Genomic DNA, 27630 nt, shown 5'->3' with positions numbered 1-27630 from the left:
TAATGGCGCTAAGGCCGTACGACCTCCACAATGGTCTGAGCCTCTTTTTCCACAGAGGAGTGCCTAATTTCAGAGCCTTGGAGGGTGCGAGAGAAAAAGGCGACGGGCCTGCCCGCCTGGTTAAGTGTGGCGGCCAGGGCGAAATCAGATGCATCACTCTCCACCTGAAAGGGGATGGACTCATCGACAGCGTGCATCATGGCCTTCGCGATGTCTGCTTTTATCCCTTCAAAGGCTAGTCGAGCCTCTGTTGTCAGGGGAAAAGAGGTAGACTTTATGAGCGGACGGGCTTTGTCCGCGTAATTGGGAACCCACTGTGCATAGTACGAGAAGAAGCCTAAGCATCCTCTCAGTGCTTTGATGCTAGTGGGTAGGGGAAGTTCAAGGAGGGGACGCATACGGTCTGGATCGGGGCCGATGACCCCGTTTTCCACCACGTATCCAAGGATTGCTAGGCGGTGCTTGTTAAATACGCACTTCTCCCTGTTATAGGTCAGGTTCAGGAGAGATGCAGTGCGTAAAAACTTCTGGAGGTTGGCGTCGTGGTCCTGCTGGTCATGGCCGCAGATAGTGACGTTGTCCAGGTACGGGAAGGTAGCCCGTAGCCCGTTTTGGTCCACCATTCGGTCCATCTCACGCTGGAAGACCGAGACCCCATTAGTGACACCGAAAGGGACTCTTAAAAATACACGGCCATCCGCCTCAAAGGCCGTGTATTTGCGGTCCTCTGGGCGAATGGGGAGCTGGTGGTAGGCTGACTTCAAGTCGATGGTGGAGAACACCCGGTACTGCGCAATCTGGCTGACCATGTCAGATATGCGCGGGAGAGGGTACGCATCCAGCTGCGTGTACCTATTAATGGTCTGACTATAGTCTGTGACCATCCGGAGCTTGTCTCCAGTCTTGACCACCATGACTTGTGCTCTCCATGGGCTAGTGCTAGGTTGAATGACCCCTTCCCTGAGGAGCCGCTGAACCTCAGATCGAATAAAGATCCGATCCTCAGCGCTGTAACGCCTGCTCTTAGTTGCGATGGGCTTGCAGCCTGGCACGAGATTTTCAAATAAGGAAGGCGGGGTAATTTTGAGTGTCGAGAGACTGCATGTGGAGTGCGCTGGACAATTTGGAGGCTGCTGTTCTCCCACTGAAAGTGGAGGGAGTGGCCCATCGTACTGCGGGGTCACACTCTTCAGGTGGACCATAAAGTCTAGCCCCAGGGGTACCGGAGCGCAAAGGTGCGGTAACACAAGGAGCCTGAAGTTCTCGTAAACTGTGCCCGGCACCGTTAAGGTTACCACACAGCTCCCAAGAACAATAACAGATCGGGACCTCGACGCCATAGAGATTGTCTGCCTGACAGTTTGCATGCGGAGAGCGCACCATTTCACTGTATCCGGATGGATGAAACTCTTCGTGCTCCCGCTGTCAAACAAGCAATGTGTCAGGCGCCCGTTTACCTCTATGTCCATCATGGACTTGTCGAGTCTGTGAGGCTTGGCCTGGTCCAGGATGATTGATGCCACTGTTGGATCCCGAGTATAACTGCAGGCAGCTGAGATAGTCGACGACAAGGACCCCTGCTGGTCTTCTGCGGCCGGTGTCGACCAAAATGGCTGCGCACACGAATCGCACGTGGTCGATGGTGTTGAAAGCGAAGGCACCCACAGGTCGCACGTGGCTTGCGTCGTCGTCATCAGAAATGGTGGTGCCTGTGAATCGCACGTGGTTGAAGACATCGACGAGGCTGGAGACAAGGAGATGGATCCTGGGGAGTCACACGCAGCACTGCTGGGCTTGGCAGGGGTCTTTGCTCGGCACACTTTTGCATAGTGCCCTTTCTTCCCACAGGCGGAGCAAAACACCGTCCTGGCCGGACATCTCTGACGAGGGTGCTTCGCCAATCCGCAGAAATAGCACCGTGGGCCTCCAGGAGCTGCCGCAGCCGTCAGGTCTGAAGGTGAGAGCATTATCGCGCAGTTCCGAGGAGCCGCCGAGTACAGTTGAGGCGGTGGCTGTACTTGCCACGATGTTCCCACGTGGTCGGTGGGGTAGGTTTCAAGACTTCTGGAGGCCGTTTCCATTGCATCAGCCAATTCTACCATCTTAGCTAGGTCCAAGTTACCCTGCTCTAGCAGCCGCAGGCGAATATAGGATGAGCCGATTCCCGCCACGAACGCATCTCGGATCAGATCGTTGGTGTATTGAGTAGCCGACACTGGCTTGCAATTGCAGGCTCTGGCTAGCTGCTGAAGTTCGCGCAGGTACTGTCCCATCGTTTCGCCGGGCTGCCGCCGTCGAGTGGCTGATAGGTGACGAGCATGGATTTCGTTCAACGGTTTGTGGTACAGCTTCTTGAGTAATTCGATGGCCTCTTTGTAATCTTGGGAATCACGGATTGTTGCATACACAGTGTCGCTCACCCTTGCGTGGAGGACCCGCAATCTGTCGGCGTCGGTCTGGACTGCTGTCGAAGGCGTCGATGTAATCCTGGAAACACTTCAACAAATGGTCGAAAGTGTTCGACGCTCTCGCGGCACGCGGATCCAAGGTTAACCGATCGGGTTTCAGCATCTGCTCCATTTATTTTTTTCTCCGAACAAAATTTCGGTATTTTGTTGCGAATAAAATTTCTGCGCGATTAATTCACTCGGGAGGCTAGGTCGTACCCGGGAATAAAGGCTTTTATTCGCAACAAGAATAGAGCATACTGCTTAACAATACTATCCCAGACTAAGAGCCACTAGGAAGTAGCAGTGACCTTTACACTCCCATAAGAAGGCGGAGCCAAACGGAGTGTACCACAGAACAATGCTATCAGGCGGAACACCCCAACCCTAACCCCAACAGTAACAAGAGTAACATATGTACAAGTACCCATAGTGGTGACCATCTATGGTTCATCACAGTTATATTGGATTAGTTTGACTGGGGGGCACGACTAATTCGGGAGAATAAGTGTTCTGTACTGTTGCCAGAATATTGCCAGGGTCCACAGAAGTTCCAGTGCCTTCAGTTGCTTGTTGATATCTCATGAAGTGATTTAAATAGGCTGAAGACTGACGTCTGTGATGCTGGGGACCTCAGGAGGAGGCCAAGATGGATCATCTATTTGACACTTCTGGCTGAAGATGGTTGAAAATGCTCCAGGCCCTTCACTGACGTGTTGGACTCTCATATCATTGAGGGTGGGGATATTTGGGACAAACTCCTCCAATTTGTTATTTAATTGTCCATCACCATTCATGGCTGGAAGTGGCAGGACTGCAGAGTTTAAATCTGATCTTTGGTTGTAGGATTGCTTAGCCCTATCTGTTGCTTGCTGCTTCTGCTGTTTGGCACACAAGTAACCTGTATTGTGACCGCTCCAGGTTGACACCCTATTTTTAGGTGTGCCTGGTGCGACTCCTGGCATTCTGTCTTGCATTCTTCATTGAAACAAGATTGGTCCTCTGGCTTGATGGTAATGGTGGAGTGGGATATATGTCAGGCCGTAAGGTTGCAGATTGAGGTTGAGTACAATTCTGCTGCTGCTGATAGCTCACAGCACCTCATGGATGCCCAGTTTTGACATTTTAGATCTATTCAAAATCTAGCCCATTTAGCATGATGGTAATGCCAAACAACATGATGGAGAGTATCCTCAATGTGTAGGTGAGACTTTGTCTCCACAAGAACTGTCCGGTGGTCACACCTACCAATACTGTCATGCATAGATGCATCTCCAAAATGTGATTTGCGAGGATGAGGTTAAGTAGACTTTTACTCTTGTTAGTTCCCTCACTACCTGCCACAGGTCTAGTTCAGCAGTTATGCCCTTCAGGACTCAGCCAGCTTGGTCAGTAGCGGTGCTACTGAGCCACTTTTGGTAATAGACATTGAAGTTCCCCACCCAGAGTACATCCTGTGCCCTTCTTGCCCTCAGTGCTTCTTCCAGTTGGTGTTCAACATGGAGAAGGACTGATTCGTCAGCTGAGGAGAGGGAGTAGGTTGCAATCAGCAGGAAGTTCCCTTGACCTGATGCCATGAGACTTCATGGGGTCTGGAGTCAATGTTGAGGACTCCCAGGACTACTCCCTCCTGGATGTATACCAATGTGCTGTGCCACCTCCAGTGGGCCTGTCCTGCCATAGGGACACAACATACCTAGGGATACTGATGGCGTTGCCTGGGTCATTGTAATGTAAGAGTCCGTGACTACGGCTACATCAGGCTGTTGCTTGACTAGTCTATGGGACGGCTCTTTCAATTTTGGCACAAGCTCCCAGGAGGACTTTGCAGGGTTGACAGGGCTGGATTTGCCATTGTTATAGATCATAGAATCCTACAGTGCAGAAGGAGGCCCATTAAGTCTGCACCGACCACAATCTCACTGAGGCCCTATCCCTGTAACCCCACATATTTACCCTAGCTAGGCCCCCTGACATTAAGGGGCAATTTAGCATAGTCAATCCACCTAATCCACACACCTTTGGACTGTGGGAAGAAACTGGAGCACCCGGAGGAATCCCACGCAGACACAGGGAAAACGTGCAAACTCCACACAATAAGTGACCCAAGCTGGGAATCGAACCCGGGTTGCTAGCACTGTGAGGCAGCAGTGTTAACCACTGTGCTACCGTGCCGCCCCAACTGTTGTTTCCAATATCTAAGTTGTTGCTGGGTGGTCTACCTTTCATTACTTTTTGTAGACTTTGTAGCAGTTTGACACAACTGAGTGGCTTGCTCGGCCATTTTGGAGGGAACAATCTCGAATGTGAGGAGGATTAGATTTTGGGCAGGTTGTCAAAGTAGATTTTTACTGCCAATGATCTATAAAAACTTTATAACTCCAATTGGAGTGTTCTTTCAGGACTTATATGATAATCAACCCTCTCATATTCTGCAGCGTTGCTCAACTGGAGAATTGATGTTTTGCATTTGCAAGGAAATCTCAAGTTGATAAGATGTTCTCAAATCTGAGCTCCCTCTGTTGCCTTATTCCAATTCAGAAATGCTGCTTTTTATGCTGTGCATAAAACAAGTTCTAAACCAAATGATGGAACCGCACTTGGTGCTACTACATGGGTTTGAACATTTTTGGAATTCATTTGAAAACCTCTTTAAAGTTTAAAAGTCCCAGAAGGCTGGAAATAACTGTTCATTCGGAGGAGACAGTGTTGGACATTAATAGCATTCATTATGGTGATCTTTGAAGGTTAGATAAACGTTCTTCTGGAATTTTATGAACAATATAAAAAACAGCAAAGAATGACGAAGAGAATAACAAGGAGGGAAAAATTTGAGTACAGCAGAAAATTATCTGAAAATATAAAAACAGATGATAAGAGTGTCTGCAGGTATATAAAAAGGAAAAGAATGGATACATATGAAATGGACTCGATGGGAGGAATTTTCCCATCTCAACTGCCATAGGAATTGTAGCCGCGGGGGTGGGGGGAGGGGGAAACCATGGAAAGGTCTACTGACCTTGGGCTGGATTTTCCGGTTCTGGGGCGAGCGTGGTCGGAAAATCCCATCCGACATATCTGTATCAATTGCCATTATCTTTTCACCCTATTTTTGCTAGGATGCAAAGGGTTTTTTTTCACATCTACATATAGTCAAGCCCTGAGCAACAGTGATCATAGGTCCTCAAGAGAGTAAGTCTGGGGAAATAATTATGGACAATAAGGAAATGGTGGATAAACTGAACAGGTATTGTGGGGGCGATTCTCCGGCCCTGTGCACCCGGGCACAAATCTAGGTATGGCCAGAGAATCGTGAGAGGGGCCTAACACAATTTGTGCCGGGGAGAACTCCTTTTGGGATTCTCCTTTCAGCAATCCAGGCAGCTTAAAAGCCATTGGAGCCTCTGGGTGATCAGGGACATGGCTGGGCAGTGCCGTGCACTGAGGTTTACATCAACACTGCAATGAAGTTACTGTGAAAATCCCCTAGTTGCCACACTCCAGTGCCTGTTCAGGTACACTGAGGGAGAATTTAACATGGCCAATGCACCTAACCAACACGTCTTTTGGCCTGTGGGAGGAAACCGGAGCACCCACGAGGAGAACATGCAGACTCCGCACAAACAGTGACCCAAACTGGGAATCGAACCCGGGTCCCTGGCACAGTGAGGCAGCAGTGCTAACCACTGTACGACTGAATCTTAGAATCTTAGAAACCCTACAGTGCAGAGAGAGGCCATTCAGCCCATCGAGTCTGCACCGACCACAATCCCACCCAGGCCCTATCCCCACATCCCTACATATTTACCCATTAATCCCTCTAACCTATGCATCCCAGGACACTAAGGGCAATTTTATCATGGCCAATCAACCTAACCTGCACATCTTTGGACTGTGGGAGGAAACCGGAGCACCCGGAGGAAACCCACGCAGACACGAGGAGAATGTGCAAACTCCACACAGACAGTGACCCAAGCCGGGAATCGAACCCAGGTCCCTGGAGCGGTGAAGCAGCAGTGCTAACCACTGTGCTACCATGCCGCCGACTGAGTGCACAAAGTGCTGTTCCTCTCAACACGCTGTCCCACTCACTGAACTAACAGGCTAAGCACTGTAATACATCCTGAGTGTTCCAGTTGCTTAACAGTTCTTTGATGAAGCACTATGCTTTCAAAGCTTTTCTGTACAATCGGCACGTTGTGTTTTTGACACTATTTGACATTGTGGCCACATTGTGGTCTAACCAAAATATCAAGGTGTCATCTCATGCTTTGAACCACAACCTAAGGCTGTTCACCATATCGTTTGTACTGTACTTAATCTTTCTGCCACACTGTTCGACCACCACGAAACACCATGTTGTGTTTTTATGATGATATAGACTCTGGTCATTCTTAAGGGATCATGGAAACATGTTTTGGGTTCATTCATTAAAATTAGCCACATGCAAACGCTCATACAAAGGTAGAAAGATTGAAGACATCAGCAACAGAGTATGTGCTTTGTTCTGCTCACAGCTAAAATCAAACTGAGACTGATCACATGATGCACTTCCCTTCTGGTGGTGGCATGCTGCTATTCCTTAAAGGCATATTACAGCACCGCTCATACAGGGTGTGCACTATAATCTCCGGAATGTCACGTCTGGTCTTGGACCACACCTGCTTATTGTGGGGCTTCTTGTCCTACACAAAAACAGAAGGATCAATTGTCATCACAATGGGCACATGAGCAGTTCAGGAGCATGAATGCCTCTGGCAGCTGCTGAGCCCTCCCCAGTAAGTAATTAACAAATAGGATGGTGAACATTGAGAGCTAGAAGCGAGTGACACACATTCAGTTCACATGTCCCATCTGGCAGGTGCTACACCCCAAACTCTTAGAATCATAGAATCCTACAGTGCAGGAGGCCATTCGGCCCATCAAGTCTGCACCAACTACAATCCCACCCAGGCCCTTTCCCCATAACCCCATGCATTTACCTTAGTTAGCCCCCCCTGACACTAAGGGGCAATTTAGCATGGCCATTCCACCTAATCCGCACATCTTTAGACTGTGGGAGGAAACCAGAGCACTCAGAGGAAACCCACGCAGACACGGGGAGAATGTGCAAACTCCACACAAACAATGACCCAAGCTGGGATACGAACCCGGAACCCTGTCGCTGTGAGTCAGCAGTGCCCACCACTGTGATGCCGTGCCATGTCTTGTCTAACATCCTTGTGCACTTGCACACTTAGACTGCAAGAAGCCGTTATGAGTGTCAGTTTTCAGTGAGTTGATGATGCATCTTAACCTGGCAAAGCAAAGCAGGCCATCCATCCTATTCCAGCACTGCTGGGCATTTCTAAGGTGGGTCCCAAGGGCACTATCTTTTACTGTGATCTCTATCCATGCCACTGTAGTCAGATGGGCGGGCTTCCTGCTGCCTTCCCCAAGAAACAACACTTTCCGCCTTTGCTGGAGACTCTCCTGCGAGGTTTTGCTGAAGGACAGCCACACTGAAGCACCTGGCCAGCAGTGAATGAAAGGCTATCCAGGTGTCCTTTAAATATGGTGTCCTGACCTTTGAACCATGATGTAATGGCAGGATAGCCATTACATCCCCGCCATGAGATTCGGTGAGTTCCTTGCAGATGTATAGATAATAAACTGAACCATGCAAGATAGCATGTGGTCAACCTCCCAGAGAGAATCACTCCCATGTCCATGCCTGGTATCAAACTTACACTCCAGAATAGAAGAGTCTAGCCAGATTGTCAGCTGCTGCATTAAAGCAAACAAGTTGGCTTAACACAATCTAACAACAGAATTCAAGTTATGCATTTTTAAGCCTGTACAGTGTCTGTCTATCATATAGCAACTGCTTCCTTTGTAAAATATGCTTTTGACGATTCAGTAAATGATGAAAATCTATAATCAGGAAATCTCCCCAAAGTTCAATGTGGAACATTGATTGTAGCATTCAGTTTAAGAGTACTTCTCAGTAGAAATCAATTCATGATTCAAAACCATGACCTTAAGATTAAGATTCCCGTTACCTACAAATTTTTATTTCATTCATATTTAACTGTGTGAATAATGTTATTGCAGGAGATGTGATAGGAGCAACTGTTGTAACATAATCGCCGGTGACTGTCCAGTAAGTGAACCCAGATTAACTGAATCCAATCTCTTGCCTCCAAAGGCAGGGGCACAAAGCTTCATAGCAACAGCCAGCTTCTAAATGGTGTGAGGCACAGTTTCACATCTGCCTAACTGTGCAGAAAAACACAGAGACAGAAATAGTTAGTCAGCTTGGATGAGTGTGAGGGGGAAGGACTCTACCTGCAACCAGAACAAGGCAGATGGAAGCCATTCGGGATCAGTGGGTGTTCCCGATTTGGAGCCACTCAGCAGGAATTGCAAGTGGAGCCCATGTGCGGATTGAGAAGTCCTGGCTAATGAGGAATTAAATTGTCAGATCTTCTTGGCAAAGCTAATAGAAGAGACTGGCAGTGGAATCCTCACAGAGAGAGAGTTTTGTAGATATCATACTGGGAAACTGAGGAGAATCAAAGTAAATTCCTAAGACGATAATAATTTTACAGAATCTGCAGTCATATGGACTTGAAATGTTTGCCCTGTTTCTCTCCACAGATGCTGCCAGACCTGCTGAGTTTATCCAGCATTTTCCATTTTTATTTCTGATTTCCAGCAGCTGCAGTACTTTGCTTTTATTTGAATTCCGAAGACACATTCTAGTTTAGTCCCAAGAGAATATCCTGTAAAGTATGTGGAATTTTTGAGTGGAAGTAAAAATAGAACAGGGAGTGTCCTGGCCAGATTTTCAGGTTTAAACTCAAATTGTTTTCTCGTATTAAGTTAGTAATGCTTGCTTTGTTTTTTATTTGAACCATGAAATCTTGTGGTATCATTCTTTCAGTTAAGAACCTGGAGTTTAGATTTATTTTTAGAAGTTAATAGTCTCCCTCGAGGTTGTAACTATACGTAGTAAATAGCTGAGAACCCAGCACTGATCCTTTTGGCAATCCACTAGTCATAACCTGCCAGCTTGAAAATGCCCCCTTTCTCCCTACTCTCTGCTTCATTAACCAGTCCTCTATCCTTGCTAATTGTGGTGAACCATAGATGGTTACCACTATGGGTACTTGTACATATGTTACTCTTGTTACTGTTGGGGTTAGGGTTGGGGTGTTCCACCTGTTGGCATTGTTCTGTGGTACACTCCGGTTGGCTCCGCCTTCCTATAGGAGTATAAAGGTCACTGCACTTCCTAGTGACCCTTTAGTCTGGGATTGTATTGTTAAGCAGTATGCTCCATTCTTATTGCTAATAAAAGCCTTTATTTTCCGGGTACGATCCAGCCTCCCGAGTGAATTAATCGCGCATCACTAATATATCATCCCCAGGTCCTGAATCCTTAGGTTGTCTGGCACCTTATCAAATGGTACATCTAATGGTTCCCCTTTAACTACCCTAATAGTTAGATCTTCAAACAAACCCTAATAAGTTTTTCAAACAGGATTTCCCTTTCGTAAGACCATGTTGACTTGTTCTAATAGCACTCTGCTTTATTAAATGCATTGTTAAGATGTTCTAAATAATGGATTCCAGAACTTGCATGACAACTGATGTCAGGCTAACTGGCCTGCAGCTCCCCATTTTCTCTCTCCCTCCTGTTGCATTTGGTAACTCCCAATCTACTCGGCCCATTCCAGAATCTAGAAATTTTGGCAGGTCATTGCCATCACACCAATTATCACTGCAATTACATCTTTTAGTATCCTAGGATGTAGGGCAACATGTGCTGGGAATTTGTCAGATTTTAATGCCTCGGGGACGATCTTACTGTTGCACCCCATTGGGCAGGGTGAGCCGATAAGACCACGAAGGAGCCAAGAAATATGGTTTGCACCCAATTTCTCATCTCTCGCGATCTTACCAGTACTGGATATCCAGCGCAATCAGGCGCGATCAGCCTTGCACTGCCATTTGGGCAGTGCCAGCCTGGCACCCTGGCGCTGTCAACTGGGCACCCTGACACTGCCTACCGGGTTCAAGCTCAGACAGTTGTTGGGGAGAGGGATGAAATTGATGGCTAGAGAAGGGACAGTGCCCAATGGGCTGAATTTTTACATGAAACAATGAAGTCCAGCTGTTGGAACCAAAAGTCGATCCAGTGTGCATATACAGCATACATGTGAACATGAACGCTGTACTTTCAGATGTTGCCAGTATGTAAATGGGTATCAGAAAAGGAATAGATCCTTGTGAGACACCAGAGCCAACAATGTGGAAGCTGAAAGGGACTGTTGTCTTTTACGACAGATGAGAAATCTTTCTCTGAGTATTGTGCCTCAGAAGGCGGTGGAAGCGGGGTCACTGATTATTTTTAAGGCAGAGGTAGCTAGATTCTTGTGAAACAAGGGCATCAAAGAATATCGGGGCTAGATGGGAATGTGCAATTAGAAACATAAACAGCTCAGCCACAATATTAATGAATGGCGGTGGAACAGGCTAGAGGGGCCGAAAAGCCTGCTTACGCTCTTATTCCACATGTTTTTATAATACTCTGGCCGCAATTAACTAAAAATGGAAACTGGTGAAAGTTAGCAATGAGAAGCCTTGGAGGAGAATTGTGTGGTCAACCATGTCAAAGACTGCCAAAAGGTCGAGGGGGATGAGGAGGGAAAGTTTAGCTTTATCAGTCACATAGGATGTTATTTGAGACTTTAATAAGAGCCTTTTTAGTACTGTGACAGGGGTGGAATCCTGATAGAGGAATTCAAATACACTGGTAAAATCTTGAGCCCGCGTTCGGCGTCTGTGAGGTTGCTGGCAGGGGCTCAAGATTTGGAAGTCACATTTCTTGCCAGCATGAACGTGACTTCAGATCTTCCCGGTTCCTCGCTGGGAATGTCATCAGGTTCACACCTATAGCTGCTGTATCTGCGGACCAATGAGCAGCGAATGCTGGCGATGGCTCTTGTGGGTGAGGGGGTGGTGTTGCCAGCTCTGACAGTGGAGGGGAAGGGAGCCAATGATTGTGGCGGGAGGGAGAGGAGGCCGATGTTCATGTGGAGGGTGGGGGAAAGAAGAGGCGATGATCGCGATAGGGGGGCAGGGTGCGATGAGAGTGAATGCTCGCTCCGATCAGGGGTGGGGCGGGGTGCCCCTGAGGACTCAATGGTAGGGTGGGGAGAGGTTTATTGGAGTTCTGATTGGTGTGTCCTTTAAAGGTGGCACCCCAATTTCAGAGCAACCAGGTTTTGCTAGCGTGTTTAAGCCCCGCCTCTATGACAGTGAATCACGCTCCCTTGATTTTTATTGTCAAAGTTTGGCAGAATCTGGAGAGAAAACCGACTGGTTTCTCTGAGAGAAACATGCCAGTTTTCTCACCAGAAACAACACTGCCACTTTTTGGTAAGATTTCACCCAGAGTTTCAGAAAAGATATACACAAAATGTACAGAAAAGATATACATGGGAGGCAACAACATGCTCATGGACTTTGGAGATTTGAAGGATTTGGAGACAGCACTGTATTTTATAAGGATGATGGGGTTAAGAGTTGTTGTTTTGAGGAGACGAGTGAAGTGGGCAGGTTAGGAGAAAGGGACAACGCCTGAAGAGAGAGAACCATTCACAATATTGACTCGGAGGGGAACCAGGTAGGCCCCAATCAGTCCACAAATGGATAGTTAATTATGCAGTTTGGCAACCCACTGGGGCCAGACGGGTGCCTTTTGCAGAATTTGACTTCAGGCAAGTGTCAGGCCACCTCATCCCAGAAATTCATCCCAGCTTTGCCTTGACGCCTGTCCCTAAGAATTGGGAAGATTCCGCCCAATGTCTTTCAACAAATATGGCAAAGGAAGCCAGAAAACCTAATTCATGGAGAGGAAAATACTTCTATTTGAGATAATTAGTGAACACAACCTTTAAGTGATTTGATGTTCTGACAAAAAATACAGAAAACATTCACTGCTGATGAATATTACGAATGTTTGAAAAAAATGAACTGAACTGAAAAGATCATGTTATCGTATAATTTTAACTGCAACATTTATAATTGAGCTTCATTATAAACGATGAGCTCTTCACAAAGGACTAAGAGTAGCACCTCCAACATCCAATTAATAATTTTTAAAACAAATACCGATTACATCCAGCATTCGCATGCTTTGGCCAAATTGGTGAATGTATTTAATTATAACAAGAAGCAAATTTAAGTAAAAGCAGGCAATTAATCTGAAAAAATGTAATTACACATTGAATGGAAAATATTGTTAAAATTAATTCAATGTTGCTTTTCACTGTTGGAATCAGATAATGGAATATGCAATAAATAAACTAACCTGAACCTAATAACAATTAAATAATAGGTAATGTAATGGCGTTTTGCTGCTACAGAATAACAGCATGCGTTGGGATACATATTAAATTAGCTGTTATTAGCAGGACTGAAAACGACAGCTGCCGTTAATTTTTAAGTGTGAACATCACTCTGAAAGGCTATATTAGCAGATTATATTTTCAAATTAATACCTCTCCTTGTTGTGTAAAAGTGGCAATTTGCAAGGATTGTGAGTCAATGGTTCTTTTGAGGAGAGAGCTTATTGATGGTAGATTTTGGGAGGATAGTAACAACGTTAGCTTTTTTAAATTCATTCGTGGGACATGGGCAGCGCTGGCTGGCCAGCATTTAATGCCCATCCCTACTTGCCCTTGTTCAGAGGGCAGTTGAGAGTCAACCTCATTGCTGTGGCTCTGGAGTCACGTGCAGGCCATGTGTCGGCCAGATCAGGTAAAGACGGCAGATTTCCTTCACTAAAGGACAGTAGTGAACCAGATGGGGTTTTTTGACAATTGACAGTGGTTTCATGGTCATCAGTAAATTCTTAATTATTCTTAAATAGATTATTATTATTAAGTTCACATTCCACTATCTGCCGTGGCGGGATTGGAACTTTAGTTGAGTTTCTAGATTAATAGTCTGGCGATAATACCATTAGGCCATCGTCCACCCTTTACAGTTTAGTGGAAATAGGATTGAGGCAGCATTGCACAATGCACTACAGCAACTCACCAAACCTCCTTTCAAACTTGCAACCTCTACCACCTAGAAAAACAAGGGCAACAAACACAAGGAAACACCTGCAATTTTCCTCCAAGCCACACAGCATCCTGACTTGGAGCTATTTCATCATTTTTTCCTTGCCTCTCAGCCAACATTCAGGAACGCTCTCCCTAACAACATTGTGGTTGTGTATACGCCAATGGACTGTAGTGGTTCAAGAAAGCAGCTCACTACCACCTTCTCAAGGGTAATTCAGGATGGGCAACAGGTGCTCGCCTGGTCAGCGGTACTCATATCCCATGAACAAATAAAATATAAATGCTGCCACATTTACAGGGGTTCCCACATTTTTCAAAAGAAATAAAGAACCTCAAGTTAAAATGGGCAAAAAAATTAAATCAAAGTTTTATTTTTCCTTTTTATAGCTATCTGATTCTGTACAATATTAATGTTTCAAAAATTATTGTCTGGAACTTTTGTTTTAACCAAATTGGCCTAGGAACTTGATCTTGCCTGAAAATGGACAATAGGGAAGGGACGGATGCTGCATGTGTCTCATCATGTGGTCTTAGGAAGCATCTTAAATTCATCCTGGGAACTCATTAAAATGATACCAACATGCAGCCAGGCTACCTGCACTGTTCATTAACTGTTGTATGTGCGCAGGAGTGGGAAATCGGGTACCTCTGTTACCACTTCAAGGCAGCCAATATCTCTTAATGGGAGATTTACTGTGGCTACAGGCAGTAGGGAATTTGATGAAACCATTTTAAATATACACACTCTTCAGCTGCAGTTCACTTCCAGCTGGTTTTTTGCTTAGAATAATAGATAAATAAATGCTAATAGGGATTAACATTGGAAGATTATGTTGCAATTTGTTTCAAATGAGATTTGGATTTGATGCTCCCTCAGAAGCGGATTTGAAAGTGGGGGGTTTGTTAAATCCAGAGAACAGTGGAACTTAGTCCGCAATGTGTCCGCACACATGAGGACGGCCTCAACCGGGATCTTGGGTACATGTCACACTATCTGTAATCCCCACGACTTGCCTGGGCTTGCAAAATCTCACTAACTGTCCTGGCTGGAGCCAATACACATCTCTTTAACCTGTGCTTAACCCTCTCTCCACTCACATTGTCTGTATTGTCTGTACCTTTAAGACTTGATTACCTGTAAAGTCTTGCATTCCAATCATTATCTTGTAAATTGAAGTTGTGTCAAGATATGCCCTGTTTGTGAACACAAGTCCCACTCACCTGATGAAGGGGCAGTGCTCCAAAAGCTTGTGGCTTGTGCTACCAAATAAACCTGTTGGACTTTAATCTGGTGTTGTGAGACTTCTTACAGAACAAAGGTAAGCAGAGTGTCAAAGGATGACCTGAGGTGTGTAACAGATGGCCCTAGTGGGATAGGGGGAAGGGAGACAGTGATGCAGGGTAAAAGGTGGAAAGTGACATTTAAAATAACATGGTAAACTGAAACAATGGAAGAAATGAAAATAAATAAGATAAAATGAAATAAAATAAAACAAATGGAAATGGGGTGAAGATGGAGGAGAGAGTTCATGGTCTGAAAGAGCTCGGCTGCAATGAGACAGGGGTCTTGGAGGAAGACAGGAGTCCAGCTGACAGATGCAAGAATGTTCTCTTCCTGTTGGGGAGCACTTCAGCGGTCACGGGCATTCGGCCTCTGATATTCGGGTAAGCGTTCTCCAAGGCGGCCTTCGCGACACACGACAGCGCAGAGTCGCTGAGCAGAAACTGATAGCGAAGTTCCGCACACACGAGGACGGCCTCAACCGGGATATTGGGTTCATGTCACACTATTTGTAACTCCCACAGTTGCGTGGACCTGCAGAGTTTCACTGGCTGTCTTGTCTGGAGACAATACACATCTTTTTAGCCTGTCTTGGTGCTCTCTCCATTCACATTGTTTTGTTTCTTAAAGACTTGATTAGTTGTAAGTATTCGCATTCCAACCATTATTCATGTAAATTGAGTCTGTGTCTTTATAAGCTCTGTTTGTGAACAGAATTCCCACTCACCTGAAGAAGGGGCTTAGAGCTCCGAAAGCTTGTGTGGCTTTTGCTACCAAATAAACCTGTTGGACTTTAACCTGGTGTTGTTAAACTTCTTACTGTGTTTACCCCAGTCCAATGCCGGCATCTCCACACCACAGATGCAAGAATGGCAGGGAATGCAAAAATTGTTGGGTCATTTCATCTGAAATGGAAAGACTAAAGGAAGACTGCCCATTGATCCTCCAATCATGATGGCAACATGCTGCAGTTTTCCATTATTTCAGCATACCTAGCATGCTCATTGACTATGTGATGATTGAATATACTGATATATTGTCTTCATCCTGTAGACGAACCATCCTCAAGAGGCTCCAGTGACCACAAGGACTCCCTTAAACACTTAAGGAGAGGACACTGATACCTGCATTTGCATCACACCCTCTCTCTGAACCAGGTACCAGCAGATACTAATATGCCAGTGGGCATTAGTTCGCTGGCTTTGATTGAAATGCCAGTGCATAGTGATGAGGGCACATCACACTATCCTGAGGAGTTGGTGGAGGCAGAGAGTGCCCAGGATGCCAGCAGTCAGAGGATTGCTGGAAGGTAGGACCAGGCTGATTCTGAGGCATTTGATGAGCCTCTGGGGTTATCTATCAGGTGGCAGATGTGGGATGTCCAGTGGGATGTGTGGGGAGACCTGGCGGAGATCAGTGAAGGGTTGGGTGCCATGGCATCTGTCATGGAGGAGTCCATGCAGAGCATGAGCAAGGCATTGACCCTGAGCACCAAGTGCACATCCTCCTCTATTGAGAGAGCAGTGACTCTCGTGGAGAGCCAGCTCCCAGAATACATTCCCGGTGTTGTGTCCGGACTTGCAAGCCCACACACACAGGCAATGACCTCAGGAGCTCTCTGCCAGTTTTGGAGATGGATGAGGCATCTAGTTTCTCTGCAAGGTGCTCATCCATCAGTGGTGAGCATGGAGGTCCAAACGTACTCCACGTTGGTGGATGAGAAGGGGCTCCAGATGATGGTAGCAGCTCTTCTGTCTCTCTGTCATCTGATGGTACCATGACAACTGAGGAGTACCCAGCCATGGTGCTGGAAGCACCCTCCCAGATAGAGTCCGCTCAAGTTCTGCCAGTGAGGGACGATCGCCAAGGTCATCAGGGCCACATAACAGCAGAATCAGCAGGCTGCCTCCAATGGCACTGCCAGCGAGCACAATGGTGGTGGTGATGGTGGGGGCAGGAGGGGTGGGGGGGGGGTGGGGTAGGGGATCACAATTTGATGGGTATCGTAAATGCAGGGCGTCTCAGGGGCTTGTAATTTATTGTATAAACTGTGAATAGTCTTTAGGGTCTTGGGTTGGCTTATCACAAAGTTCTGGTAAGGAGACTGTGCCCTTGGCTTGAGGTAGACTTGATGCATTGACAGCCTAGCTGCAGGTGCGCAATATCAAGGCACTCTTGGCGTCCCTGCCTCCCTGACAGTTCCTCACATCTGTCTTCATGTCTTCACCCTGAGCCTCCCTGGGCTCCTCGGCAGATCCATCAGTAGAGTAATTCTCCAAATCATCATGAGCTGCCTTGCTATCCTCCCACAGGTTACTTCCTGGGATGCTACCGGCAGTCATTTTGGCTTCTTCTCCCTCCTGCCTCTCTCTTCCTCTCCAGAGGAGACAGCACCAGCTGAGTATACAATCCACAATAGCAGAAATGCACAAGGCACTGACTCTTGTGCCTAAGGGTGCTCTTTGCTGAAATCCTCCAAAAAAACTGGCAAGGCAATTTAGTCCTAAAAAAAGCTCGCCAGGCATAAAATGGAACAAAGCTCAGTGAGTAAACCTCAAAATCTCATAAATTTAGCAGCACCAAGCTCTCACCTAAACTGACACTATGCTCCACCCTTAGATGGGAAATAGCTGAAAATACCTTGACCACCTGCCCATGTGGCAACTGCAAAATTGTATGGGCAACGCAAAATCACTGTCAGTAGGGTTGTTAATGGCCCTTAATTGACCCTTTAATTGTTAGCGGGCACAGTGCTAACTCCCATACTCACCTGCCAACCATAATACTGCACACATGTGCAATGGCGTTTTCTAGTGTGACTTCATGCAAGTTAGGGTCAGGCTCACTTTAACTGTATAAAATTCTGACCATGGATCTATTGGTCCAAATGTCCTATTTCCGTGTTGTGGATACTATGGAATGTAACTTTTACAGAACGTCATCCTGTCACTCATTGCAGAGAAACTGTTCACTGAAGCATTACCATTGAGTTTATATAAGGGGAGGCGATTATCACTAGACTACTAATCTAGAAACTTAACCAAAGTTCTGGGTTCGAATCTCGCCATGGTAGATGGCGGAATTTGAATTCAATAAAAAACAACCTGGAATTAAGAATCTGCTGATGACCATGAAACCATTGATGATTGTTGGAAAAATCCATCTAGTTCACTAATGTCCTTGAGGGAGGGAAATCTGCTGTTCTTACCTGGTCTGGCCTATGTGTAACTCAAGAGCCACAGCAATGTGGTTGACTCTCAACAGCCCTTGGGCAGCTAGGGATGGGCAATAAATGTTGGCCAGCCAGTGATATTCATGTCCCATGAATGAATTTTTAAAAATTACATGCTCCTTTTTCCTCTTATTTAGCAATTTTCTTTCAATCCACGTAATTTGTTTATGCAATTCTGGTAATGTGTTACTGACTGGCTTATCTCTCTTTCACATGAGGGCAGTATTCACAGCTCTCCTCTAGTCTGAGATACTGCAATAAGGAACTAAAGGAACAGAAGAACTGTGGAAGGTAAGGACCAGAAAATATTCTTTTAATCTTGCAATTTTCCTTGTATTTAGAGTCATACATAGAAGCCACTGATGTCATTTAATTTACTCAACCCCAAACAGTTAATCCAATCCACGTACTGCCGACACAATCTGCATTTACCAACTTATTAATATAGCCCACATATTAGGAATTTTTAATGACACTATTTATATATCTAACATTATTTTTTTAAAATAATTGTAGTTATTGCTGGACTAGCTCTCTTCCATTACAAATAAGAAAAAAAAACAGATGGTGATGTTGCAACCAACCAGACTTGCATAGAAATTTACCTGCCAGGAAACTCAATTTACCTAATCCTTTTAGAAGATGATCTCACCTCCCATTTTTCATGTGCCTGTGACAAAGGGCTCCAAGTATGCTTGTGATGTAACTAAAAAATACTTTGGGTGGAATTTTCTCTTCTGGAGACTAAAGGCCGAATTTTATGACCCCCCCGCCCACCCACCCCACCCCGCCAATGCCCAAGGTGGGTTCTGAAGCACTGAAGCAGGCAATGAAGGAGGGAGGGAGCTCAGGGGGGAAACTTCACCCTTTCACCTCAGTTTTTAGGCTTGCGGGAGCGGCTGTTTTCACTTTTGTTCATATATTTCACTTTTATCCCTCTCAAGGTCTCAGGTGCTGAATGGTTAATTGATGTGATGCAACGTCCTATGTTAATTCCAGGAAACCACTTGCACCCCCCCCCCCCTCCCACCCCACCCCCAGATATCTCCCATCTTGTCCCTCTGTTCCATGTATTCTCACTCAATCTCATCTCAGTCAATTTTGTTCCACATAGAAACAGAAACTAAGGCACTTCCCATGTGAACATGGTGAATACACAGGTAAGGCTTTCATCTGAGGGTCAGATTACGAGACCTCAAGGATATTATTCTTGGAAGGTTCATGATTATCCTGATGCTGCTGCACTCAAGTCTGTTCTTTATGGATGTTTTAAGTGTTTATGGCAACCTACATTGGAATCCTTTCACCCAAGTGCACTTTGCAATGGCCTTTATTTTCATAACTGATGGTTTGTTAAAGTATTATTCATTGTCGAGCAACATAGGGCCCGATTTTACCAAACTTTTGCGCCCGTTGGTAAAGTTGGGCGTCGGGCCTAAAATACGGTCCAGACCCGACCCAAGGCCAATCGCGCGCCCGAATCGGCCAGTAGGCCGATTTAAATGCATTTGCATGCATTTAAATCGGCATACTGAAGCCCGCGCCCAACTTACCCAAGGATTCCCACTTTACGAGGCTCCGATCCGATCAGCGCCCGCGCATTTACCGTGTTGCTGAATTCAAATCCGATAGGGCTTCAACTCAGCAACTGAACCGCCGAATCACCCCCGACTGCCCTTCGCGGACTGCCCTGCGAACCACCCCGGCAGCAAACCCCCCCCCCCCCCGATCGGACCACCTTGGGACACAGGCCCCGCCAGCAGCCCCCCCCCCCTTCCCCCAGGATCGGACCCCCCAGGCCCCCGACCTACCTTGATCGCTGGTGTCCATCAAAAGCATCTTGCGATCCTGGATCCTGGCCTTGCTCCGGGGGTTCTGATGACGTCTCTTCACTGGGGGGGGGGGAGTTGGGGGGGGGATGTGACATCTCTTCCCTGAGGGGGGGGTAGGGGGGGGGAATGTGACATCTCTTCCCTGAGGGGGGGTAGGGGGGCATGTGACGTCTCTGCCCCTGGGGGGGGCGGAGACGTCACATCCCCCCCCACCCCCTCTCAGGGAAGAGACATCACATCCCCCCCTGCCCCCTCCCTCAGGGAAGAGATGTCACACCCCCCCATCCCCCCCCCCCCTTCACTCAGGGAAGAGATGTCAGATTCCACCCCCCATCCCCCCCCCCCCCCCAGGGAAGAGATGTCAGATCCCCCCCCCCCCCGCCTACACCCCCCCCCCCCCCTCAGGGAAGAGACATCACATCCCCCCCCCACCCCACCTCAGGGAAGAGACATCACATCCCCCCCCCACCCCCCCCACCCCCCCCACCCCCCCTCAGGGAAGAGACATCACATCCTCCCCCTGCCCCCTCCCTCAGGGAAGAGATGTCACACCCCCCCACCCCCCCCCCCCCCTTCGCTCAGGGAAGAAATGTCAGATTCCACCCCCCATCCCCCCCCCCAGGGAAGAGACATCACATCCCCCCCCCCCCCCCCAACCAGGGAAAGTCAAAGTCAGCGCTGCCTTTGACTTACGCGCTCGGGCGCGCTGAGTGCTCTCGGCTCCGGGCTGCGCATGCGCAGTTCGGTGCTCCGACAGATGCAAATGCGCTAGGCCCCGCCCACTAGACCCACGCCGAAAAAAGGCGTATAGGGGCGCTGGAGCGCGGCTGCCGGGCGCAGGTCTGATTTACGACCGCACCCGGCACTTAGAGCCGATTTGGTAAAATTGGCCCCATCGTCTTTATTGCCTCCGTGTAGCATTCTTTCATCTCGGCTTTTAAGCCTGAACATAACTCCTTTATTAGTTCCCATTCTCTCTATACATGGTGCTGAGCAATGGAAATTGGTTCCATTCAGTGACATTTGAAAGGTCTGATACACAGTCATGAGTGTGTCATGTTAATGGTATTTGCTCATCCTGATGACGCTGTCCAATCACCTGCGAGGATGGAACTTTGCTCCTGAATGGCTGCTTGATGCAATCCCTCTGTGAGGTCACAGAGCAGCAATTGATATGGATTACATTGTATTGCTGTCGAATCAGCGAATTAGACTTCATAGCAAAGATTGACCTTTGTGAAATGGACAATGTCGAGGACAGTAAACCCATGCTCTGGCACATCTACTGAGGGCACGCCAGTATCTATGAAGGAATTAAGTTATCATTGACTGCTGTGTCAAAACTGACTGGACCACATCTCTCCCAGATGCTAAGGCAATGCAGGTCATACACTTTACAGGCTTCTGACAAACATAGGATAATTGGTGTTTGTTAATAATCAAACGATGGTCCTGCTGAACCACTCCCTGAGTACAATGTTAACATAACTTGCAGGTTTACGTCAATACTGTGTTCTGACAGATTGCTGCGCCCTGATGTCAAATGGCATCTTGGGCTCAGTATCAAGATGCAACATCTGCATTAATCTTGTATGAGAGCTGGCGTTAGGAGGGATGGTGCTGTCTGGATGCAGATCCATCTTCAGAAGCTCAAGCGATAACCAGTGACAAAGATATTTTTCCTCTCAGTCTGTCATTGATCTTTGTGTCTCTGAGTGTTAAATTAGCAGTCTGTGAAGTTCGTAGCATTTAAGGTACAAAATGCCCCAATGCCTGTTACATTGACTCCTGCCTGATAACAAAGGTGGGACCCTCTGGGCGTGTTTTTATAGGTCCCCATATCAGTTCAATGGTCAGTGCACACCTCTTCCTGAGGCAGTAGTTTGAGGCAGTCTGCCAGCCAGTAAATAACACAAAGAGAAAAGGGACAGAAGCAGATCCTAGTTACGTTAATAGAAAGGAGCAGAGAATAGACGCCAACTTAAAGCAAAAATGGCAGAAAGCAGGTTTTAAGCAAAGAGGGAAAAGGTACTCCTTTAGAACAGTGATGTTCTGCTTGGGACGGCCATGGCACAGTGGCACAGTGGTTAGCACTGCTGCCTCACAGCGCCAGGGACCCCGGTTCAATTCCGTGTCTGCGTGGGTTTCTTCCGGGTTTCTTCCCACAGTCCAAAGATGTGCGGGTCAGGCGGATTGGCTAAATTCACCCTAGTTTAAGGGGGATTAGCAGGCTAAATATGTGGGATTACGGTGATAGGGCCTGGTTGGGATTGTGGTCGGTGCAGTCTTGATGGGCCGAATGGCCTCCTTCTGTACTGTAGGGATGCTATGATTCTATGATTTGAAAGTATGCTAATGGGAATCTAGAGTGAAGGAATTTCGAAAGGCAAAATTGAACACTGTGAGGTGAACCATTGTTACTACTATTTGAGTGGGAGCGACTTTTGGAGAGAATTCCAAGGAGTGAAATTCAAAGCTGAAGTTGGGAATATCTAGTGAGATAGAGTTTCAACAAGATTGCTTGACTTGGTGTTTTCTAATGTCTGGATGGGTCTTCTAATGTCTTGAAAAACCCACAGACTCTGTCTTGGTTGAAAATATCATTTACTCAGTATTATGATGTGTTCAATCCCAATTTTATCTGTTGGTTCACATGTACCTCATACTTATCCTTCTCATTTCCTCCTCCTCCTCCTCCTCCTTAATCCCTTACTATTCATTCTTGATTCCATCATTGTTCTTGCGGATATTCCTTTTCTCCCACATTTCCTTCAATTTTAATGTCTTCATTCCCTTTGTTGATCTGACCTTTTCCCTTCTCAAGGCCACCTGCACCTTTGCTTTCTGAGACCCTCACCCCCCAGGACTTACAACTGCCAACTTACAGAACCCAGATGCCTCAGATGAATGTAACTGTGTCATCTCCTTCCCAATACTATGACTCCAACCCCCAGGACAAAATGCCTCAGTTAACTGACCATATCCTACACAACATTGTGTGCATGATTGTCATTGCCTATAGAGAGGACTTCTGCCACCAAAGATTGAGACCAAAACTTGCGTACCAAGCAGAGCCCTCTAACATGCCCCGTACTGCCCCAGGACAGTCTGCTCAATATGCCCCAGACAGCTTGGGCATCCTTTATGCTTAGAAATCTAAAACAACTACTGTTCATAGAAAATTGATTTATTTTAATAGTGTAAAATCTCAGACTATCAACAATTCTTCAGTTTGCTTTTCAAGTTGGTACTTTACAACCTGGAAGGGTATGAATTTGCACTATCGCGTTGGTCTTTTCTAACAAATGCCCCAGCTCACTCCAGATAGATGCCTATGACTTCCCATTGCCAAACATGGTGCCATGGAAATACAAGTTAAAGCCACGAGTCCCTTAATGTATTTCTGGCGGGGCAACCTCTCATTTGCCTGCCCTGCCATCCAATTAGACACTCCATGATCCAGTGTGCCAATTTTAAAGACTTCCCCAGCACACAATGAGCAAACCAATTCACCCTAGTGAACCCACCCAACTCCCCCTGGCATTACCCTAGCATCAAGCTGGCACCCCCCTGGCATTACTATTGGTGTTCATGGCTATATTTCCACAGGGAGCCAATTTAAACTACTGCTACCTGGCAATAATTGGTAACACAGCAATTAAAATCAAAGCAGTTGAAATACAATACTGTTGCTGCCCTTAGATTTTCTTGAAGCAACTATGAATTCATGTTACGTGTGATCTTATTTTATAAATTGGACCCAAAGCCTCTTCAATAGCTTACTGAGTGGAGTCTGCACCAAAAAATCTTCATGTAAAAGTATCCCTGTTGGATAAGAACCATAAAGCCTCTCCAAGGTAATTAAACAAAATAATGTCTTTTGTTGCGCTAGAAGGCGAAGCGTTCTCCTGAACTGTCGATTGTTGTCAATGCTGTGCCTTCCTGAAACTTTTCACCCCTGTGATTTACCATTGCCAAATGTACTGCTTACTCAAATCCAGAGAGCTGCCTCTGGACAGCCATTCATCCTGGACCGCTGAGTGGGTGGGTCCCTTTGAATAGTGCCCAGCCATTCAAATCCAAACCCCCCACTGTAGCTGCTGGAGAGTCAGATATCAAAACTTCTTCAGGACATTTTATTTTATGATTTTGAAACATTTCCTTCAGCAACTGCCGGACTAAATGTTACACATGTCCTCCCAGTGTCTGTGGATTCATTCATTAGTCTATTTGTTGATCTATTGCAACATTTGTTCATCTGGCAGTAAGGATACTTCATTTGCAAGCAATAAAAGAATTAACTTCACAAAGTAAATCAAAGAAAAAGGTTTAATAAAGGAACTTAATTCCACCAACGCTCTGACCACACCCTGGGCCACAAAGCTCACCATAATCCCCATCTGCTTTCCATTTATACCTGGTAAGCCGACCCTCACATCATGTTACCATTGATTACATCATAACAGATTCCAATGTTATCATTAGTTACATTATAACAAGATTGGGGATGAAATTTCTCTCGTTTGGTAATGGAAAACAGGATTTAAAAACCCTGGAGTCCTTTTCCCCCCTTTAAAGTTAATTGAAAAGAAAAATTGGAGGGTGTGTAAAAGAAGGGCTGCTGATTCACTATCGCCTGTTTTACGCAAATATCCAAGGGGAGGCATGGTGGCTGTGGTGGACTACAGTTGCGCCTTTGTCCTGTCTGGACCACCGTTGTTGTGTTTGTCATGCCTGGACACATCCCCTGCCGGCTCCTCCCCTTGTCACCTAGTATAAAGGTGGCTGTTTCCTTCCCCCTTGTTCAGTTCGGGTCGGTTATCTGTTAGGATGCGCTCCTAGTTCTGTAATGAATAAAAGCCTACAGTTGTATTGGCACACAAGTAGTCTTTTGCCTAATTGATAGCGCTTCAGTGGCACAACAATTAGCGCTGCTGCCTTACAGCCGGCCTCAGGTCATTATCTGTGTGGAGTTTGCACGGTGTCTGTGTCTGTGTGGGGGTGCTCCAGTTTCCTCCCACAGTCCAAAGGTGTGCAGGTTAGGTTGATTGGCTATCCTAAATTGACCCTATTATCAGGGGATTAGCAGGGTAAATATGTGGGGTTACAGGAATTGGGCCCAGCTGGGATTGCTGTCAGTGCAGACTTGATGGGCCGAATGGCCTCCTTCTGCACTGTTGGGATTCTATGAACCAATTTCACCACCATTTTGTCGTAGAAACTCAAACATTTAACCAATATTACTCCTGTAAAGGCATGGCTTGCTTTGAGGATAGAGAAACCTGCTCTGCAGAGTAGGGAAACCCTCCTGCAGCAACAATTCTACTCCAACCTTCTCAAAGGAGATGTCTGCACGAGTTGCAGAGCAAATGGAATTGTTGTAGGATCACAAAGGAATAAACAGTGTCACAAACAGCACAGTTTGTTGATATGGTTAACATGAGTTCTTGAATGGTGGCCAGGCTCCCATCAATCGCACATGGAAATATACGGTGCGATCAAGTGTGAAAGGTATCATCTGTAATATTTTGATCGGTTGTCAGCCTGAGATGGAGATTCATGACTAGAAAACTACAAATCAACCTCACAGGTCACTCAGCTAAACAAAGGACAAATATGAAACCCAGCAGCCAGAAAGTTAAAAAAAGAAAATACTTTTCCTTGGTCAATTAAGAATGGATCATTGTAATATGTGGCACGGTATCATATAATGTACAACCATAATTTAACAGTAACTAAATCCGTCAATTCCACACAGTGAATTGCACCAATTTTACACTAATGGAAAATGACTTGTTCCTGCTGATGTTCTGGAGAAGTACTTAAACCAGAATTTGATGATGTAACTTCAATAAACCACAGGAAGAGGGAGAATAGGTGAAATTTCCAGTCCCCCATCCCACCCCCGTTGCAATGGGTTTAATGGCAGGCCAGCTTGGGGAGGTGTGAGGGGTGTGAGGGGAGTAGGGGGTGGAGGGCTGTGAGAGGTGGGGGGGATGTGGACAATGCAGCAAGAACTGAAGAATCAGTTCTCAGAATCAGAATTAATCCTGCTACCACCAGGAAATTACGCCAGTCCACAGCACGGCTGGAGCAACATTCAGCACTTCTCTGAAGAAAGCCTCAGTCAGTCTCTGGAATTCAATATCAAAGATGGAGACCACCAGTGAACAAACCCTGGAACGTCATGTGTAGCAGTAGGTACAACATCAACCATGTGGATCTTCTCAATGCACCAGCTTATCCCAGGAAGTGGATCCTCTCATGGTGATTTCTCCCAGGAAGAACATCCTCTCAAAGCAATTTCTCTCAGGAAGTGGATCGTCTCATGGTGATTTCTCTCGGGAAGTGGATCCTCTCATTGCGATTTCTCCCAGGAAGTGGATCTTCTCATGCTGATTTCTCTCAGGAAGTGGATCCTCTCACAGTGATTTCCCTCAGAAAGTGGATCCTCTCACAGTGATTTCCCTCAGGAAGTGGATCCTCTCATGGTGATTTCTCTCAAAGCACCACACCCCATCTTGGAGCCAGCAGCATTGCCTGGCAATCCAGGCTCACCCTACACTCAGAAATTCTATTTCCTACCAATGCTTCTAGCCTCACCTTCACCTTCACTACTTCTAAATAGCTCTAGCAATTCAGCCAAGGCATGTGCATCTAGCTACTATAGTGCCACACAATCACTGACATTTTCTCTGTCCTTGCAAGATAAGGTGTCACACTGAAGGGGAATTTTACACCCGTGTTTTCGGCGGATGGGAAAACCAAAGGCGGCGGAGAATCCAACAGTCATCCCAAAATGGCATGAACACAGATTTCTCATTGGTATTGTAGCTGCCCCCGCCAATGACATAATGGGGTCCCTGCTATGAAAGGTCAGGAACCCCATTGCCATACATTCCAATATGATTTGGGGATCTCCCTGTTGTATTATCCCCCTACATAAGGACTCTCCCTGCCCCTCCCCACCTCGCTGCCGTGACATCATGTCAGTGAGGTGTACGACAGATCCTGGCAAATGGGGACCTGGCGAACACAACCTGCCGGGGGTACACTGCTAAGTACAGCCCCTAGGGGGGAGAGGGCCAAGCTCAGGCAGTACCCTGGCAATGCTGTCTGGCACTGCTCCCTGGCTCTGCCCTCCAGCACTGCCAGGGGGACTTCAATTGGGAAGGTTTAGCGTGGGTGGGGGGGGGGGGGGGGGGTGGTTCCCGGGCGCAGAGTATCCCTGAGGTGGTGTGAGTCCTGTGTCTGTTGGGGGGATTTTTTTTGTATTTCTGATCTGTCAGGGGCCAAGGTTGCTGGCTCATTCAGATGCCCCTCCATCAGCGTGATATCGTGGGACCCACAGCCAGGAGTTGTTTTGGCGCGAAAGCCGTCAGTGCGACCAACGGAGTACACCCCACCCCCCCTGAGTTTGCACAATCAAAAAAAGAGAAAATTCTGCCTCCAATCCGAGAGAACAGCAACTCCAAGGTATATTATGAAGTTAGCCTATAGTCTAAGTTTTACATTTGATTTCAGCATTAAGGTAAACACAAAGTTTTCCAGTCCAGATATGATTCAAGTGACGCACTAGGAAGCTTTTATCAAAACCAACTTTATATAAGAACACAGTTTGAAAATAACAAAAAGATTTGGCATAGCTTTTACCAATTAAATACTTAAACATGACAAGGTGTAATTCTTAACAACTAGCAATCTCTACAGTTCCAAT

At 46.5% G+C, this 27630-nt stretch overlaps 1 long non-coding RNA gene across 1 annotated transcript; it reads right to left on the bottom strand.

Moving 5' to 3' along the window:
* Nucleotides 1-6849: 6849 nt before the first annotated feature.
* Nucleotides 6850-19979, bottom strand: LOC144506826 (uncharacterized). The gene is made up of 2 exons (XR_013499968.1): nt 19893-19979; nt 6850-7132 (listed from the first exon to the last, which is right to left on the bottom strand). It is a non-coding gene; the product is annotated as an uncharacterized LOC144506826 (long non-coding RNA).
* Between the last annotated feature and the right edge of the window lie 7651 nt (nt 19980-27630).

This window comes from Mustelus asterias, chromosome 18 (genome assembly GCF_964213995.1).
Source record: "Mustelus asterias chromosome 18, sMusAst1.hap1.1, whole genome shotgun sequence".
Lineage (NCBI taxonomy): Eukaryota > Metazoa > Chordata > Chondrichthyes > Carcharhiniformes > Triakidae > Mustelus > Mustelus asterias.
Note: the sequence above shows the minus strand (reverse complement) of the source record. Positions and strands in the feature narration are given on the sequence as shown.